Raw genomic sequence first — 15245 nt, 5'->3', positions numbered from 1 at the left:
GCACTATTGTAGGAGGCTGGACTGGCTTGTAGTGAGTACCAAGGGGTACTTACACCTTGCACCAGGCCCAGCTATCCCTTATTAGTGTATAGGGTGTCTAGCAACTTAGGCTGATAGATAATGGTAGCTTAGCAGAGCAGCTTAGGCTGAACTAGGAGACGAGTGAAGCTCCTACAGTACCACTAGTGTCATATGCACAATATCATAAGAAAACACAATACACAGATATACTAAAAATAAAGGTACTTTATTTTTATGACAATATGCCAAAAGTATCTCAGTGAGTACCCTCAGTATGAGGATAGCAAATATACACAAGATATATGTACACAATACCAAAAATATGCAGTATAGTATTAGAAAACAGTGCAAACAATGTATAGTTACAATAGGATGCAATGGGGACACATAGGGATAGGGGCAGCACAAACACTATACTCCAAAAGTGGAATGCGAACCACGAATGGACCCCAAACCTATGTGACCTTGTAGAGGGTCGCTAGGACTGTAAGAAAACAGTGAGGGTTAGAAAAATATCCCACCCCAAGACCCTGAAAAGTGAGTGCAAAGTGCACTAAAGTTCCCCAAAGAGCACAGAAGTCGTGATAGGGGAATTCTGCAGGAAAGACACAAACCAGCAATGCAACAACGATGGATTTCCAGTCGAGGGTACCTGTGGAACAAGGGGACCAAGTCCAAAAGTCACAAGCAAGTCGGAGATGGGCAGATGCCCAGGAAATGCCAGCTGTGGATGCAAAGAAGCTGCTACTGGGATGTGAAAGCTGAGGATTCTGCAAGAACGACAAGGGCTAGAGACTTTCCCTTTGGAGGACGGATCCCTCACGCAGTGGAGAGTTGTGCAGAAGTGTTTTCCTGAAGAAAGACCGCAAACAATCCTTGCTAGCTGCAAGTCATGCAGTTAGGATTTTTGGATGCTGCTGTGGCCCAGGAGGGACCAGGATGTCGCCAATTATGTCTGGGGACAGAGAGGGCGACGAGCAAGACAAGGAGCCCTCTCAGAAGCAGGCAGCACCCGCAGAAGTGCCGGAACAGGCACTACGAAGTGGAGTGAAACGGTGCTCACCCGAAGTCACACAAAGGAGTCCCACGTCGCCGGAGGACAACTTAGGAGGTCGTGCAATGCAGGTTAGAGTGCCGTGGATCCAGGCTTGGCTGTGCACAAAGGATTTCCGCCGGAAGTGCACAGAGGCCGGAGTAGCTGCAAAAGACGCGGTTCCCAGCAATGCAGTCTGGTGAGGGGAGGCAAGGACTTACCTCCACTAAACTTGGACTGAAGAGTCACTGGACTGTGGGATCCACTTGGACAGAGTTGCTGGATTCAAGGGACCTCGCTCGTCATGCTGAGAGGAGACCGAGGGGACCGGTGATGCAGTTCTTTGGTGCCTGCGGTTGCAGGGGGACGATTCCGCCGACCCACAGGAGATTTCTTCGGAGCTTCTAGTGCAGAGAGGAGGCAGACTACCCCCACAGCATGCACCACCAGGAAAGCAGTCGAGAAGGCGGCAGGATCAGCGTTACAGAGTTGCAGTAGTCGTCTTCGCTACTTTGTTGCAGTTTTGCAGGCTTCCAGCGTGGTCAGCAGTCGATTCCTTGGCAGAAGGTGAAGAGAGTGATGCAGAGGAACTCGGATGAGCTCTTGCATTCGTTATCTAAGGAATTCCCCAAAGCAGAAACCCTAAATAGCCAGAAAAGAGGGTTTGGCTACTTAGGAGAGAAGATAGGCTAGCAACACCTGAAGGAGCCTATCAGAAGGAGTCTCTGACGTCACCTGCTGGCCCTGGCCACTCAGAGCAGTCCAGTGTGCCAGCAGCACCTCTGTTTCCAAGATGGCAGAGGTCTGGAGCACACTGGAGGAGCTCTGGGCACCTCCCAGGGGAGGTGCAGGTCAGGGGAGTGGTCACTCCCCTTTCCTTTGTCCAGTTTCACGCCAGAGCAGGGCTGAGGGGTCCCTGAACCGGTGTAGACTGGCTTATGCAGAAATGGGCACCATCTGTGGCCATGAAAGCATTTCCAGAGGCTGGGGGAGGCTACTCCTCCCCAGCCCTAACACCATTTTCCAAAGGGAGAGGGTGTAACACCCTCTCTCTGAGGAAGTTCTTTGTTCTGCCTTCCTGGGCCAGGCCTGGCTGGACCCCAGGAGGGCAGAAACCTGTCTGAGGGGTTGGCAGCAGCTGCAGTGAAACCCCGGGAAAGGCAGTTTGGCAGTGCCAGGGTCTGTGCTAGAGACCCGTGGGATCATGGGATTGCACCAACAATGCCAGGATGGCATAGAGGGGGCAATTCCATGATCTTAGACATGTTACATGGCCATATTCGGAGTTACCATTGTGAAGCTACACATAGGTAGTGACCCATATGTAGTGCACGCGTGTAATGGTGTCCCCGCACTCACAAAGTCCGGGGAATTGGCCCTGAACCATGTGGGGGCACCTTGGCTAGTGCCAGGGCGCCCACACACTAAGTAACTTAGCACCCAACCTTTACCAGGTAAAGGTTAGACATATAGGTGACTTATAAGTTACTTAAGTGCAGTGTAAAATGGCTGTGAAATAACGTGGACGTTATTTCACTCATTCTGCAGTGGCAGGCCTGTGTAAGAATTGTCAGAGCTCCCTATGGGTGGCAAAATAAATGCTGCAACCCATAGGGATCTCCTGGAACCCCAATACCCTGGGTACCTCAGTACCATATACTAGGGAATTATAAGGGTGTTCCAGTATGCCAATGTAAATTGGTAAAATTGGTCACTAGCCTGTTAGTGACAATTTGAAAGAAATGAGAGAGCATAACCACAGAGGTTCTGATTAGCAGAGCCTCAGTGAGACAGTTAGTCATAACACAGGTAACACATTCAGGCACACTTATGAGCACTGGGGCCCTGGCTGGCAGGGTCCCAGTGACACATACAAATAAAACAACATATATACAGTGAAAAATGGGGGTAACATGCCAGGCAAGATGGTACTTTCCTACAACTATACATTTACTTAACAAGATAGCACTTAGTAATTAGCCAGTAGAAATTACTCCAGTTGGGTAGACATTCTGCAGAAAATGCTGGCCTATTCTTGGATAAATATGCAGGGAAGGATTCATTCTGGCATTAATCTAATTTCACAGAAATTAAACCTGAATAGGAAGCATTTACAAATAGAAACAAAGCAGGTGCCCAAGTTGAAGCTCCTCTTCTATTAAGTACTAATCATCATAGTTTTTTGTGCAAAACAAGTGTGTGTCCTTTGCATTTCTGCTGCAAAAAGTTATCTGTAATGCTTGATGGAGGTGTTTGCATTTGCATCCTTGCTTTGTTTGTGCGCAATATCTCATGTAGTGACTTTACATTAACAAATCCATAGGAATTTAATGAAAAAAACAAAGGTAACTCTAACTCATGCCCTAAAGTAAATATAACTCGCACCCTCAACATGCATTACTAATTACTCCAGACATTACATCACTAGTAACATCTTACATGACATAATTAACAATATCAATGTAACCTTTGCAGTAAAATTATTGAGGAGAAAAAGCAAGTTATAGTTACTTTAGGGTACGAGTTATAGTTACTTGAAATTACTATAGCAGCTGAATTTGTATGGTTTTGTATGTTTGATATGTATATATATATATATTTATATATATATGTATATATTCACTTAAAAGAACAAAGGTTGCAGGGACGTTACAGTTAGGCTCACATTTTAAAACATTCGAAACCATAGAAGTTCACCAGCTATAGTTAGAGTTACCTCAAGTAACTATAATTTGGGTCCTAACTCGCGCACTCGCCATGCACAGGTATATGATCAATAATTTTACTGCAGTTGTCTTTAAATATGATGTTATCAAAGATGTCGTGAGTGCTGTAATTTGTGGGATGATTAGCAGTGCATGGTGGCAGTTGACCCAGTCCTTAAGCCAACCCCTTATAAGCACCCAACTGTGCATGATGCACAGCCTTTTCCTCTGCAAACTGGAGATATGGCCTGCAGCCAGACCCTGCGGCAAACCCTTCTAACCACCCATCCCATTCTGTGCACAACCCTTTGGCCGGGCGCAAGGAAAGCTGCCCACAGCCTCTCTGAGTGTCAGAATAGGTCTGAGAGGGTGTAGCTGGGGTGAGAGTGGCTGTGAGAGGGTCTGTTTAGGTGTGAGAGTGCACACATCAGTGTTTTAGTGAGTGAGTCAGTGTGTGCGAGGGTCTCTTAGTGGGTGTTTGAAGCTGCCAGAGGCTGTCAGTGGGTCTGTGAGTGGGTGTGTGAGAGTCTGGGTGGGTCTGTGAAATGGTGTGTGAGAGTCTGGGTGGGTCTGTGAGTGGGTGTGTAACTGTTTGAGTGGATCTGAGAGTAGGTACGTGAGCAGCTGCCTGGGCTGTATCTTTGTGCACGAGGAAATGAGTGGACCTGTGAATGGGTGTATGAGTGTTTGAGTGGGTCTGTCAGTTGGTGCGTAAGGGAATGAGTGCATGTGTGAGTTTGAGTGGGAGAAAAAGATTGAAATGAGAGAGAGAGAGAGAGTGAGAGAGAGAGAAAGAGAGAGTAAGAGAGTGACAAAGCATGAGAGGAAAGGAGATGGATTTTTTTAGGTTTTGATGTATGATCTACCTAGAATGAGATATTTCTATACAATTTAAAATAAAAAATGCATCTGTAATTTTTTCAAACTGCTCTACTGACCTTCACACTGAGCTTTTGCTTTTTATTTTACAACTTTTTTTAGCCCTTTATGGGCTTTCTGGGACCACAAGGGAGCCCTCAAGGGCTCCCCTTTGGTCCCTATGAATGTAGTTATTTATTTTTATTTTATTATTTTTTAATGGGCTACCTGGCACTGTGGGAGAAGCCTTAAGGCTTCCCTCACAGTGCCATTGCTTCAGCAAGCATGGATCTGTTTTGGCAGCTCAGTTCTTGCTGAAGCATTTCATCTCTGTTTCATATATGCTTGCAGGGAACAGAGATAGAAGCAATTGATTTTGACAGTGGGACCTGCTTTACACGCCCCCTCTGTCAAAACCCGAAGGGCTTTCTGTGGCTTAGCTTGGTTGCAGAGCTGCAGCCAAGCCTTAGGAAACAGTTATGTCCCTGGGTTGGGCCCCCCGGGACATAGCATGAGCTGGCCCTGGGAGGTGGGGGCCCCAAGGCCATCAGTGGCTCCACACAGCCCCCCTTCTAATGAGGACATAGCACCAGGGGTGGTGGTACCTAGGGTGCAGGGATCCCAAAAGGACCCGCTTTCTTTTTTAAAATAATTGTCCTGGGGGTTTGTGGTTCCCAGGGCAGCTCCCCCATCGTAAATTTGCAGTAAAAATGTTTTTAAAAGCACTTTTTAGCCCGGGGAGGTCTCTTTGGGACACCACCACCAGAGCTAAGGGATCAGAATGTCTGTACCCTTGCCCCGTTTCTTTATTTTTTGCTTTTTATTGGGACTCAAGATGGCTGACAAACACTTCAACAACACTTCTACAGTTTCTGTTGTTGAAGTGTTATCAGCCAATCAGATCTCTGCAAAAGATCGGCAGGGTAGCAAATTTGTCACTTCCCTAGATATACAAATTTGGATTTTCTTTAATTTCTCCCAAACTACTGAATGGAATTACATTAAACCAAACAAAGATCACTTTCTGGACCAGGACCTACTTATCTGCCAAATTTGGTGTAATTCCGTCCAGTAGTTTTTGCGCTATTGCTGTTCAAAATCCCTATAGAAAAATGTAGGGGGAAAACGTGTTTTGGGACCCCCCCTTTTTCTTGCACCCCCTGAACGGATCACCCAAAAACTTTCCAGACAACAGTTGATGGGACTGGCAATTATTTTGGGAAAGTTTGTGAATATTTCTTAAGCCGCAACAAAGATGTTGGTAAGTAAAAATGCTTTTGATACAGAAACTAGGACCTAGCTATAACTACCTAGTATATACACATCAAAAGAATATATATATATCCAAATCAAACAGTCCTATCAAAGCGCTCCACAGCTTGTGCCTGCGTCAGGGAGGGACCATTTCCCTGAAGTTAAATTGTTTCCAAAGTAAATTTGCAGCACTCCAAAATAATCTATATCCATGTTTATTAATCCTCAGACCAAACCACCATCATCAACAATACATTTCAGCTTTTCAGAGTCTTGATCATGGTAAATGAGTGCATTGTTTATGTTGCCTATAAATATGCTCCCATATTGTGCCATGAAGCAGCATTCTGGGAGATGTAGTGCAAACCATGCCTTGTGCAACCCCAAGCATATTCAAATCACCACTACAGTACCTAATGCATTCTAAAAAATCATTTCCTACATCCCCAAATTATTAGAGATTCATATGTGCAAAGTTGTATTCTATATTTCTCTGGGTCTCTCCATATGAATATAGCTCATGTTGCGAACTCCCTGATATTCAACCTTGATGTTATGCCCTTGTTTCAAGACAGTTTCTATCTTTACCCACTGTTCTGTTTTCATTTGATTATCCAGTACCTAGCAATCAGATTCCAACAGTTTTCCATAATAGGTAAGGTTGGGGTCTACATTTTATTTTAATTGTAATAGTAATAATAATACTAAGGCCCTCATTGCAACATTGGCGGTAAAAGCCGCTTACCGCCGTGCAGAAGACCGCCAACACACCGCCGCGGCAGCGGATTTCTGCCACAGCTATTATGACCCACATTTCGGAATCCGACAAAATTCAGACACCCACACAAGTCCGCCACACCAAAGGTCAGTGATAAACTGACGAAAACAAAACCTCCACCGTCATGCCAACAGGAATACGCCCACACTATCACGACACACGAATCCACGCGGCAGTCTTTCAACCGCGGTATTCCATTGGCGGTACACACCGCCGCGCTCAAAATACACACACATTTACAAAACACTACCACATTGGACAATTCCAAATACACACACCTGATACACATACACACACCACTCCCACACACCCATTACAATATAAAACACACACCCACATCACCCACAAACCCCCATGACCAAAAATACCGAAAGAAGGCCAGAGAGAGACAGCACCAGCAAGAACAACAGCATCCACAGGCACACAACACCATCACCCACAGAACTTCCACGCACCTCACACAACACACCACTGCATATCAGCACACTTATCACCACACACCCCACACATCACCTACACCACCCCATGGCACGGCAAAGACACCCCAGGTTCTCAGAGGAGGAGCTCAGGGTCATGGTGGAGGAAATCATCCGGGTAGAGCCACAGCTATTCGGAGCACAGGTGCAGCACACCTCCATTGCAAGGAAGATGGAGCTATGGCGAAGAATAGTGGACAGGGTCAATGCAGTGGGACAGCACCCAAGAAATCGGGAGGACATCAGGAAGAGGTGGAACGACCTATGGGGGAAGGTGCATTCTGTGGTCTCAAGACACCACCAGGCGGTTCAGCGGACTGGCGGTGGACCCCCACCTCCTCCCCCACAACTAACAAAATGGGAGGAGCAGGTCTTGGCGATTCTGCATCCTGAGGGCCTCGCAGGAGTAGGTGGAGGAATGAACTCTGGTAACACAAATCTTAATTATTACATCCCCCACCCTACCTGCATGCTATCACATACCCCCACCCTCACCCCCAGCACCCCAACTCCTCACATATGTCCCAACATCACAAACCACCCATCCCAACACCAAGCCCTGCATGCAACAACAAAGCATGGGCACCAATCATTAAAGCATGCCCACTGAACATACCCATACAACCCCCTAAACCATCATCACACAAGGCCCCACACAGGAATGCAAGCACTGGGGTACACGGTCACCCACCCATTGCACACCATGACACACACAGATGTAATAACCATCCTTTTATACCCCTGCAGGACCCCTACCCAACGTCACCGGACAGGAGGGTCCACACATGTCCACACCACCAACAGAGGAGGCCCACAGTGATGACAGCACCTCTGTCCAACTGGATCTAGATGACCAGCCCGGCCCATCGGGACCTCGGGACAGTCGGTTCCCCTCACCCAGTCACAGGTCACCACAGAGCTTCCCCCCTCTGGAAACACCAGCACAGCACCCACCCAGCGGGCCCATACCTCCGTCCCCAGGACACGTCAATCAGCAGTGTGCCCACCACTACAGGGAACCCAGGATAACCCACCACCCCAACAACAACAGGGACCTGGGGGCAGTGGTAGTGGGCACACGGTCCAGGGGACGGAGGCAAAGGAACACAGGGAAACTGGGAAGGCTGCTGTGCGACAGGGGGTGGACAGGCCAAGGGAACCCACTCTCCACGAGGCCCTCTCCTCCATCATGGGAGCCTACCACATCTCCCAGGAGACGATGGCAATGGTACTGGCCAAGTTTCAGGAGACCCAGCACCCGCAGGAGGAACAGTATATGGGTTTCAGGGAGGAACTCAGAACCATCAGCTCCACCCTGGGCACCATCGTAGGGGTGCTGAAGGAACTACTCAACACCAGGAGGGACACTGTGGCACTACAAGGGGCCCTTGACACTAGCATGGATGATGAACTGCTCACCACCTCTGCCGGCGCTAGTGGACAGGACGCCCCGCCACAGGACCACCACACCAGCACCCCACCCCCTGCAGAGCGAGAACCACCCCGCAAACGGTCCGTGAGATCCAGGACAAAGACAGAGCATGATGCCAAAACCCCCGCCAAGAAATGAGACCACCCTGATTGTCATCCTACTGTCCCACTTTGTCACCCTGTCCATACTTAAACTGCCCCAGCTCCACTTCCTATGTCCATTTGGGCAATGCACCTGTGGGACTAATAGACTGGACTCTTCCATGGACATTCCTCCGCCATCACCCCTCACCATTTCACTACCCCCTCCAATATTGAGCACTTAAATAAACACACTTAAAGCACAAAACAATCTGTAGTCTGTCTGTGATTTCGAAATAGTGTATTAGCAATTACAGTGACAAAATGCTCTTTCAATTGTAATGTCAACATACCTATGTCACACAGCTCTAGTCTATGAGGAATCTAAGCAGATGTCACATAGTGGGACCCACATCTATGAAATCGTAAGGGAAAGTGACAACTCAGTGACCATACACTGGGTGAAAACGACAGACAGTAGAGAGGTAGTAGTGTTTAAGTACATGCAGTAGGGAGGTCTGTACTCTTACCTGTGTCTCACTGGAAATATTGCTGGATCACTGAGTCCCTGTTGTTCATGTCTTCTTCCTCTGCTTCCTCATCTTCACTGTCCACAGGCTCCACAGCTGCAACAACACCGCCATCTGGACCATCCTCCTGCAGAAAAGGCACCTGTCGTCGCAATGCCAAGTTATGAAGCATACAGAAGGCCACGATGATCTGGCACACCTTCTTTGGTGAATAGAATAGGGATCCACCTGTCATATGGAGGCACCTGAACCTGGCCTTCAGGAGGCCGAAGGTCCGCTCGATCACCCTCCTAGTTCGCCCATGGGCCTCATTGTAGCATTCCTCTGCCCTTGTCCTGGGATTCCTCACTGGGGTCAGTAGCCATGACAGGTTGGGGTAACCAGAGTCACCTGCAAATGGTGAGGGACAACTGTTAGACACGCACTAACCTGGAGGGATATACCCAGACAACCATTCCCACTGACTTGCCTCCAGGTGCTCACCTAATAGCCACACACAGTGCCTCTGGAGTTGACCCATCACATAAGGGATGCTGCTATTCCGCAGGATGTAGGCATCATGCACTGAGCCAGGGAACTTGGCATTCACATGGGAGATGTACTGGTCTGCCAAACATACCATCTGTACATTCATAGAATGATAACTCTTCCGGTTTCTGTACACCTGTTCACTCCTGTGGGGGGGACCAAAGCCACATGGGTCCCATCAATGGCACCTATGATGTTGGGGATATGTCCCAGGGCATAGAAATCACCTTTCACTGTAGGCAAATCCTCCACCTGCGGGAAAACGATGTAGCTCCGGATGTGTTCAGAAGGGCAGACAACACCCTGGACAATATGTTGGAAAACATAGGCTGGGACATCCCTGATGCTATGGTCACTGTTGTTTGAAAAGACCCACTTGCAAGGAAATGGAGCACTGACAGCACCTGCACTTGAGGGGGGATTCCTGTGGGATGGCGGATTGCTGACATCAGGTCTGGCTCCAACTGGGTACACAGTTCCTGGATTTTGGCACGGTCAAGTCTGTATGTGATAATCACATGTCGCTCCTCCATTGTCAACGGTCGGTACACCGGAGGATGCCGCCATCTACTCACATGTCCCAGCGGACGGTGCCTATGAAGGACAACAGCGAGCACAGAGTCAAACAACTCAGAGGTACGTACCCACAGTTTACCCAGAACACCAATCATACACAAAAGGTGGCCTGTATGTGTGTTGAGTCTAGGCCTAGGTATGTGTTACGCAGTTGTAAATGAAGCCATGTGGGCCCCTGAAATGGCAGCTGCCTGACCTGTAAAGTGGGACAATGGGATGTGAGGTAACTGCGCTGGCGTTGCACACCGTCGCGGTAGGCGGTCGAAGACCGTGGCGCAATGCTGCATTGGTTAACATTGGACCCTATGGGTCCCAGGAGCCAATGACGATGTATGCCGGCGGTGACGGTACGCACCGCCGCGGACATGACCGCCATTTTCTATCTGTTCAATCACTCGATACCTGATCTTCGACAGGAGAGGACCTACACTGCAAGTGCTGCTGTGACCTCAGTCTGGAAGAGACAATGGCTTGAGTGTCTGGGGAAAGGGCCCCTGCCTTCACATCGAAGGAGTTGGAGAAGCTTGTGGATGGGGTCCTCCCCCAGTACACGCTACTCTACGGTCCTCCAGACAAACAGCTAAGTACACAGGGAGCATGTTGGATGAGCTATGCCTGTGTGGAGAGGGCTGGATGTAAGAAGGAAGGGGGGAGAGTGCGACGTGCATGAAAGACGGTGAATGCATGTGCCACATGGCAAGGGTAGGGATGGGGGGCAATCACTTTGACGGTGCGTTTGGAAATAACTTCTCTTTTTCCCCTGTACATTTCATGTAGGTCAGCGCCCACCAGAAAAAAGACATTTGGCGTGCCATCTCCAAGGACGTCCGGACCCTGGGGGTCTACCACAGACGGAGCACCCACTGCCGTAAAAGATGGGAGGACATTCGCCGCTGGAGCAAGAAGACAGCGGAGGCTGAGCTGGGGATGGCCTCCCAAAGTGGGAGGGGTGCCCGTCGCACCATGACCCCCCTGATGTTCAGGATCCTGGCGGTGGCCTACCCGGAGTTGGGTGGGCGCTTGAGGGCATCACAGCAGACACAAGTGGGTGAGTACACTCTCATTCTGCTGACTTTGCGTGCAGTGGAAGGGTCTGGGTGGGGAGGTGGGTTGTGGGTTTCCCTAGGCCAGGGTGAGTTCCGTAGGCAAGGCCCCTCCGTAAGGCAGGCCATGTGGCATCCCACCCCACGTCTGTAGAGTGCCAAGTACACCTAGTTATGCCCCTGTGTCATCTATGTGTGCAGATGTTGTCCATAGCCTTGTAGCGTGAGCGTGGCGTAGTGCAGGGGGCTTCTGTGTCTGTCATGTCCGCCAACTGTAGCGGTAATGCATGCACTCAACATGTCTTTCTTCTGTCTTCCCCCCCCTTTTTGTGGTCTCCCTGTTTTTGTGTGCATTAGCATCATCAGGCGAAGGAGCAGTGGCACCGGAGCACGAGGGAGCTGCATTCCACATGGCCCTGGAGGGCGACACTATGGAGTCAGAATTCACCAGTGGGACGGAGGGCGAGGGGAGCTCCACGGCGGGGACAGGAGCTGACACCAGCGACACGGACTCGTCCTCTGATGGGAGCTCCCTTGTGGTGGTGGCAACATCTGTGTCCCCCGCATCTACAGGTACAGCCGCCACCCCCCTACCAGCACCGCCCTCCCAGCAGCCCCTCAGCCTTTGCCCCGTGCCCACTCACCCAGGAGGGTGGGCATCACCTTCGCCCCAGGCACCTCAGGCCCTGCCCCAGTCACCCCTGCTGCCCTCAGTGAGGAGGCCATTGACCACCTCAGGTCCCTCACTGTTGGTCAGTCTACCATTTTGAATGCCATCCAGGGTGTAGAGAGGAAATGCATTCCTGGAGGGCATTCATTCTGGTCAGGTGGCCCTTCAGCAAGCTTTTCAGACTCTGGCCTAAGCACTGATGGCAACCATTGTCCCTGTATCTAGCCTCCCCCTCCAACTTCCTCCACCCCAACCCAATCCCCTGTACCTCAGCCTATCCCAAGCACACCTACAGACCAACATGCACACATGTCAACACCCAAGGGAAGCTCAGGAAAACATAAGCACCACACATCCCACAGGCATTCACGCAAGCATCACACACATGCAGACACACCAACATACACTGCCTCCAATGTGTCCCCCTCCTCCTCGTCTCCCTCCTCCCTCCCAGTCTCGTCTACACTCACATCTGCATGCACTACCTCTACAGCCACTACGTCCCTCTCCAGCACCCCCACCACCACACCCCGCTCACGTGCATTCACCACCCCACTACCATTCATACGTCCCCTGTGTCCTCTCCCAGTATGTCTGTGATGCCACCTCCCATGATACACAAACGCAGACACACACCCACCCAACAGCCATCCACCTCACGACAGCCTCCAGCGCATGCACCTTCACCCAAAGTCACCAAACGTACACCTCCTACAACCACAACCTCTTCCTCCACTCCCAAACCCCCTCCAGCTACCCGTCCCAGTGTGTCCCAAAAACATTTCCTGTCCAACCTTGACCTCTTTCCCACACCTCCCCCACCCCGTCCATCTCATAGGTCCTGAACTAGCACCTCAGCCACAACATCTCCGGGACCAGTGGTGCCTGTAGTCACCGGAATCTGGAGTGCACCGGCCACCAGGGCAGCCAGTGTGGCACGGAGCCACAGCACAGACAGTCCCCCACCTGTGAAGCATCAGAAGTTGGCCAGTGCCCGGCGGGAGAAGGGGAATACTCCAGACACCAAAGCCGCTCCCAGGGGTCCCAGTGGGAGTGTGGAGTCAGCTGTGACACCTTCCAAGGTGGGGAAGGGCCACAAGAAACCCGGCATGTCTGGGAAGAGCAGCGCGGCGGAGAAGACCGCCATCATCCCCAATGCCCAGGAGGCCACCGCCAGCACCAGCCCAGCTGCCCAGGAGGCCACCGCCAGTACCAGCCCACCTGCCCAGGAGGCCACCGCCAGCACCAGCCCACTTGGCCAGAAGGCCACCGCCAGCACCAGCCCATCTGGCCAGGAGGCCAGCACCAGCCCGCCTGGCCAGGAGGCCAGCACCATCCCAACTGCCCAGGAGGCAACCGCCAGCACCATCCCAGCTGCCCAGGAGGCCACCGCCAGCACCATCCCACCTGCCAGAAGGCCAGCACCAGCCCATCTAGCCAGGAGGCCACCGCCAGTACTAGCCCACCTGGCCAGGAGGCCACCGCCAGCACTAGCCCCACTGGGCCATGAAGGACCGCCAGCAAAAGCCCCTCTGGGCCATGAAGGACCGCCAGCAAAAGCCCCGCTGGGCCATGAAGGACCGCCAGCAGCTGAGACCCTGCAATGGAGACCGCCATCTCAAGCACTGCTGAACAGGGCACCGCCATCTCAAGCACCGCTGAACAGGGCACCGCCATCTCAAGCACCACTGAACAGGGCACCGCCATCTCAAGCACCGCTGGCGCATGAGCGGCAAGGGCACTGACGCAACTGTGTCCGTCACGGGGTGAATGATGCACTCTGGGCACAAAGCCCCCTCCAGAACCAGTGGAGAGATACATCCACTACCTCAGTCCTTGGCAGGATGAAGCACTCTGGGCACCATGCCCCCTCCAGACCCAGTGGAGAAAGGCATCCACTACCTCAGTCCTTGGCAGGATGAAGCACTCTGGGCACAAAGCCCCCTCCAGAACCAGTGTAGAAAGGCATCCACTACCTCAGTCCTTGGCAGGATGAAGCACTCTGGGCACAAAGCCCCCTCCAGAACCAGTGGAGGAAGGCATCCACTACCTCAGTCCTTGGCAGGATGAAGCACTCTGGGCACAAAGCCCCCTCCAGAACCAGTGGAGAAAGGCATCCACTACCTCAGTCCTTGGCAGGATGAAGCACTCTGGGCACAAAGCCCCCTCCAGAACCAGTGGAGAAAGGCATCCACTACCTCAGTCCTTAGCAGGATGAAGCACTCTGGGCACAAAGCCCCCTCCAGAACCAGTGGAGAAAGGCATCCACTACCTCTGTCCTTGGCAGGATGAAGCACTCTGGACATAAAGCCCCCTCCAGAACCAGTGGAGACTGCTATCCACTTGAGAGACTGTGGCCTTACACTCCCCAGGATTGAACAGTGGGCAACCCTCCCACTTGTGAGACTTGAGAGACTGTGGCTTTGCACTCCCCAGGATTGAACAGTGAGCAAGCCACCCACTGTAGAGACTTGAGAGACTGTGGCTTTGCACTCCCCAGGATTGAACAGGGGGCAAGCCACCCACTGTAGAGACTTGAGAGACTGTGGCTGTGCACTCCCCAGGATTGAACAGTGGGCAAGCCACCCTCTGTAGAGACTTGAGAGACTGTGGCTTTGCACTCCCCAGGATTGAACAGTGGGCAAGCCACCCACTGTAGAGACTTGAGAGACTGTGGCTTTGCACTCCCCATGATTGAACAGTGGGCAAGCCACCCACTGTAAAGACTTGAGAGACTGTGGCTTTGCACTCCCCAGGATGGAGCAGTGGGCATGTGGCCCCCTCGTGGATTTGGCGTCGTGCACTCAAGCAGCTGAGGTGCCGCCCCTTTCCCTCCCCCTGAGGTGCCTGTTTAGTTGCTGTCTGATGCCCCTGCAGTGTTCTCTCCGTCATGGTCAGGGATCTTGTGTGGACCTCGCCCATACCGTGTGGTCCCAGTGTTCCACGGACTTTCTTAGAGCACTACCTGGACTACTATGCTTGGTATATATTATGTACATGGTGTATATATATATTTATGCCTACTTGCTCTTAATATATTACAATGGTTACAATCATTTTCTATTGTCTTTACATTTTTCCGGAGGGTTTGGGGGGTGTAACTGTGATGTGTTGATATGCATTAGTGTGTGTGTTGTAGTGGGTGAGGGTGGGAGTGGGGGTGTTGCGTGTGTGTGTCACTGTTTTTTCCCTCCCCTGTGTCGTAGGTGCAGTACTCACCGTGGTCTTCGCCGCCAGCATTCGTGCTCCTGGTAGAGGAGC

This window comes from Pleurodeles waltl, chromosome 7 (assembly GCF_031143425.1).
Source record: "Pleurodeles waltl isolate 20211129_DDA chromosome 7, aPleWal1.hap1.20221129, whole genome shotgun sequence".
In the NCBI taxonomy this organism is placed as follows: domain Eukaryota; kingdom Metazoa; phylum Chordata; class Amphibia; order Caudata; family Salamandridae; genus Pleurodeles; species Pleurodeles waltl.
This window is presented reverse-complemented; position numbering follows the sequence as displayed.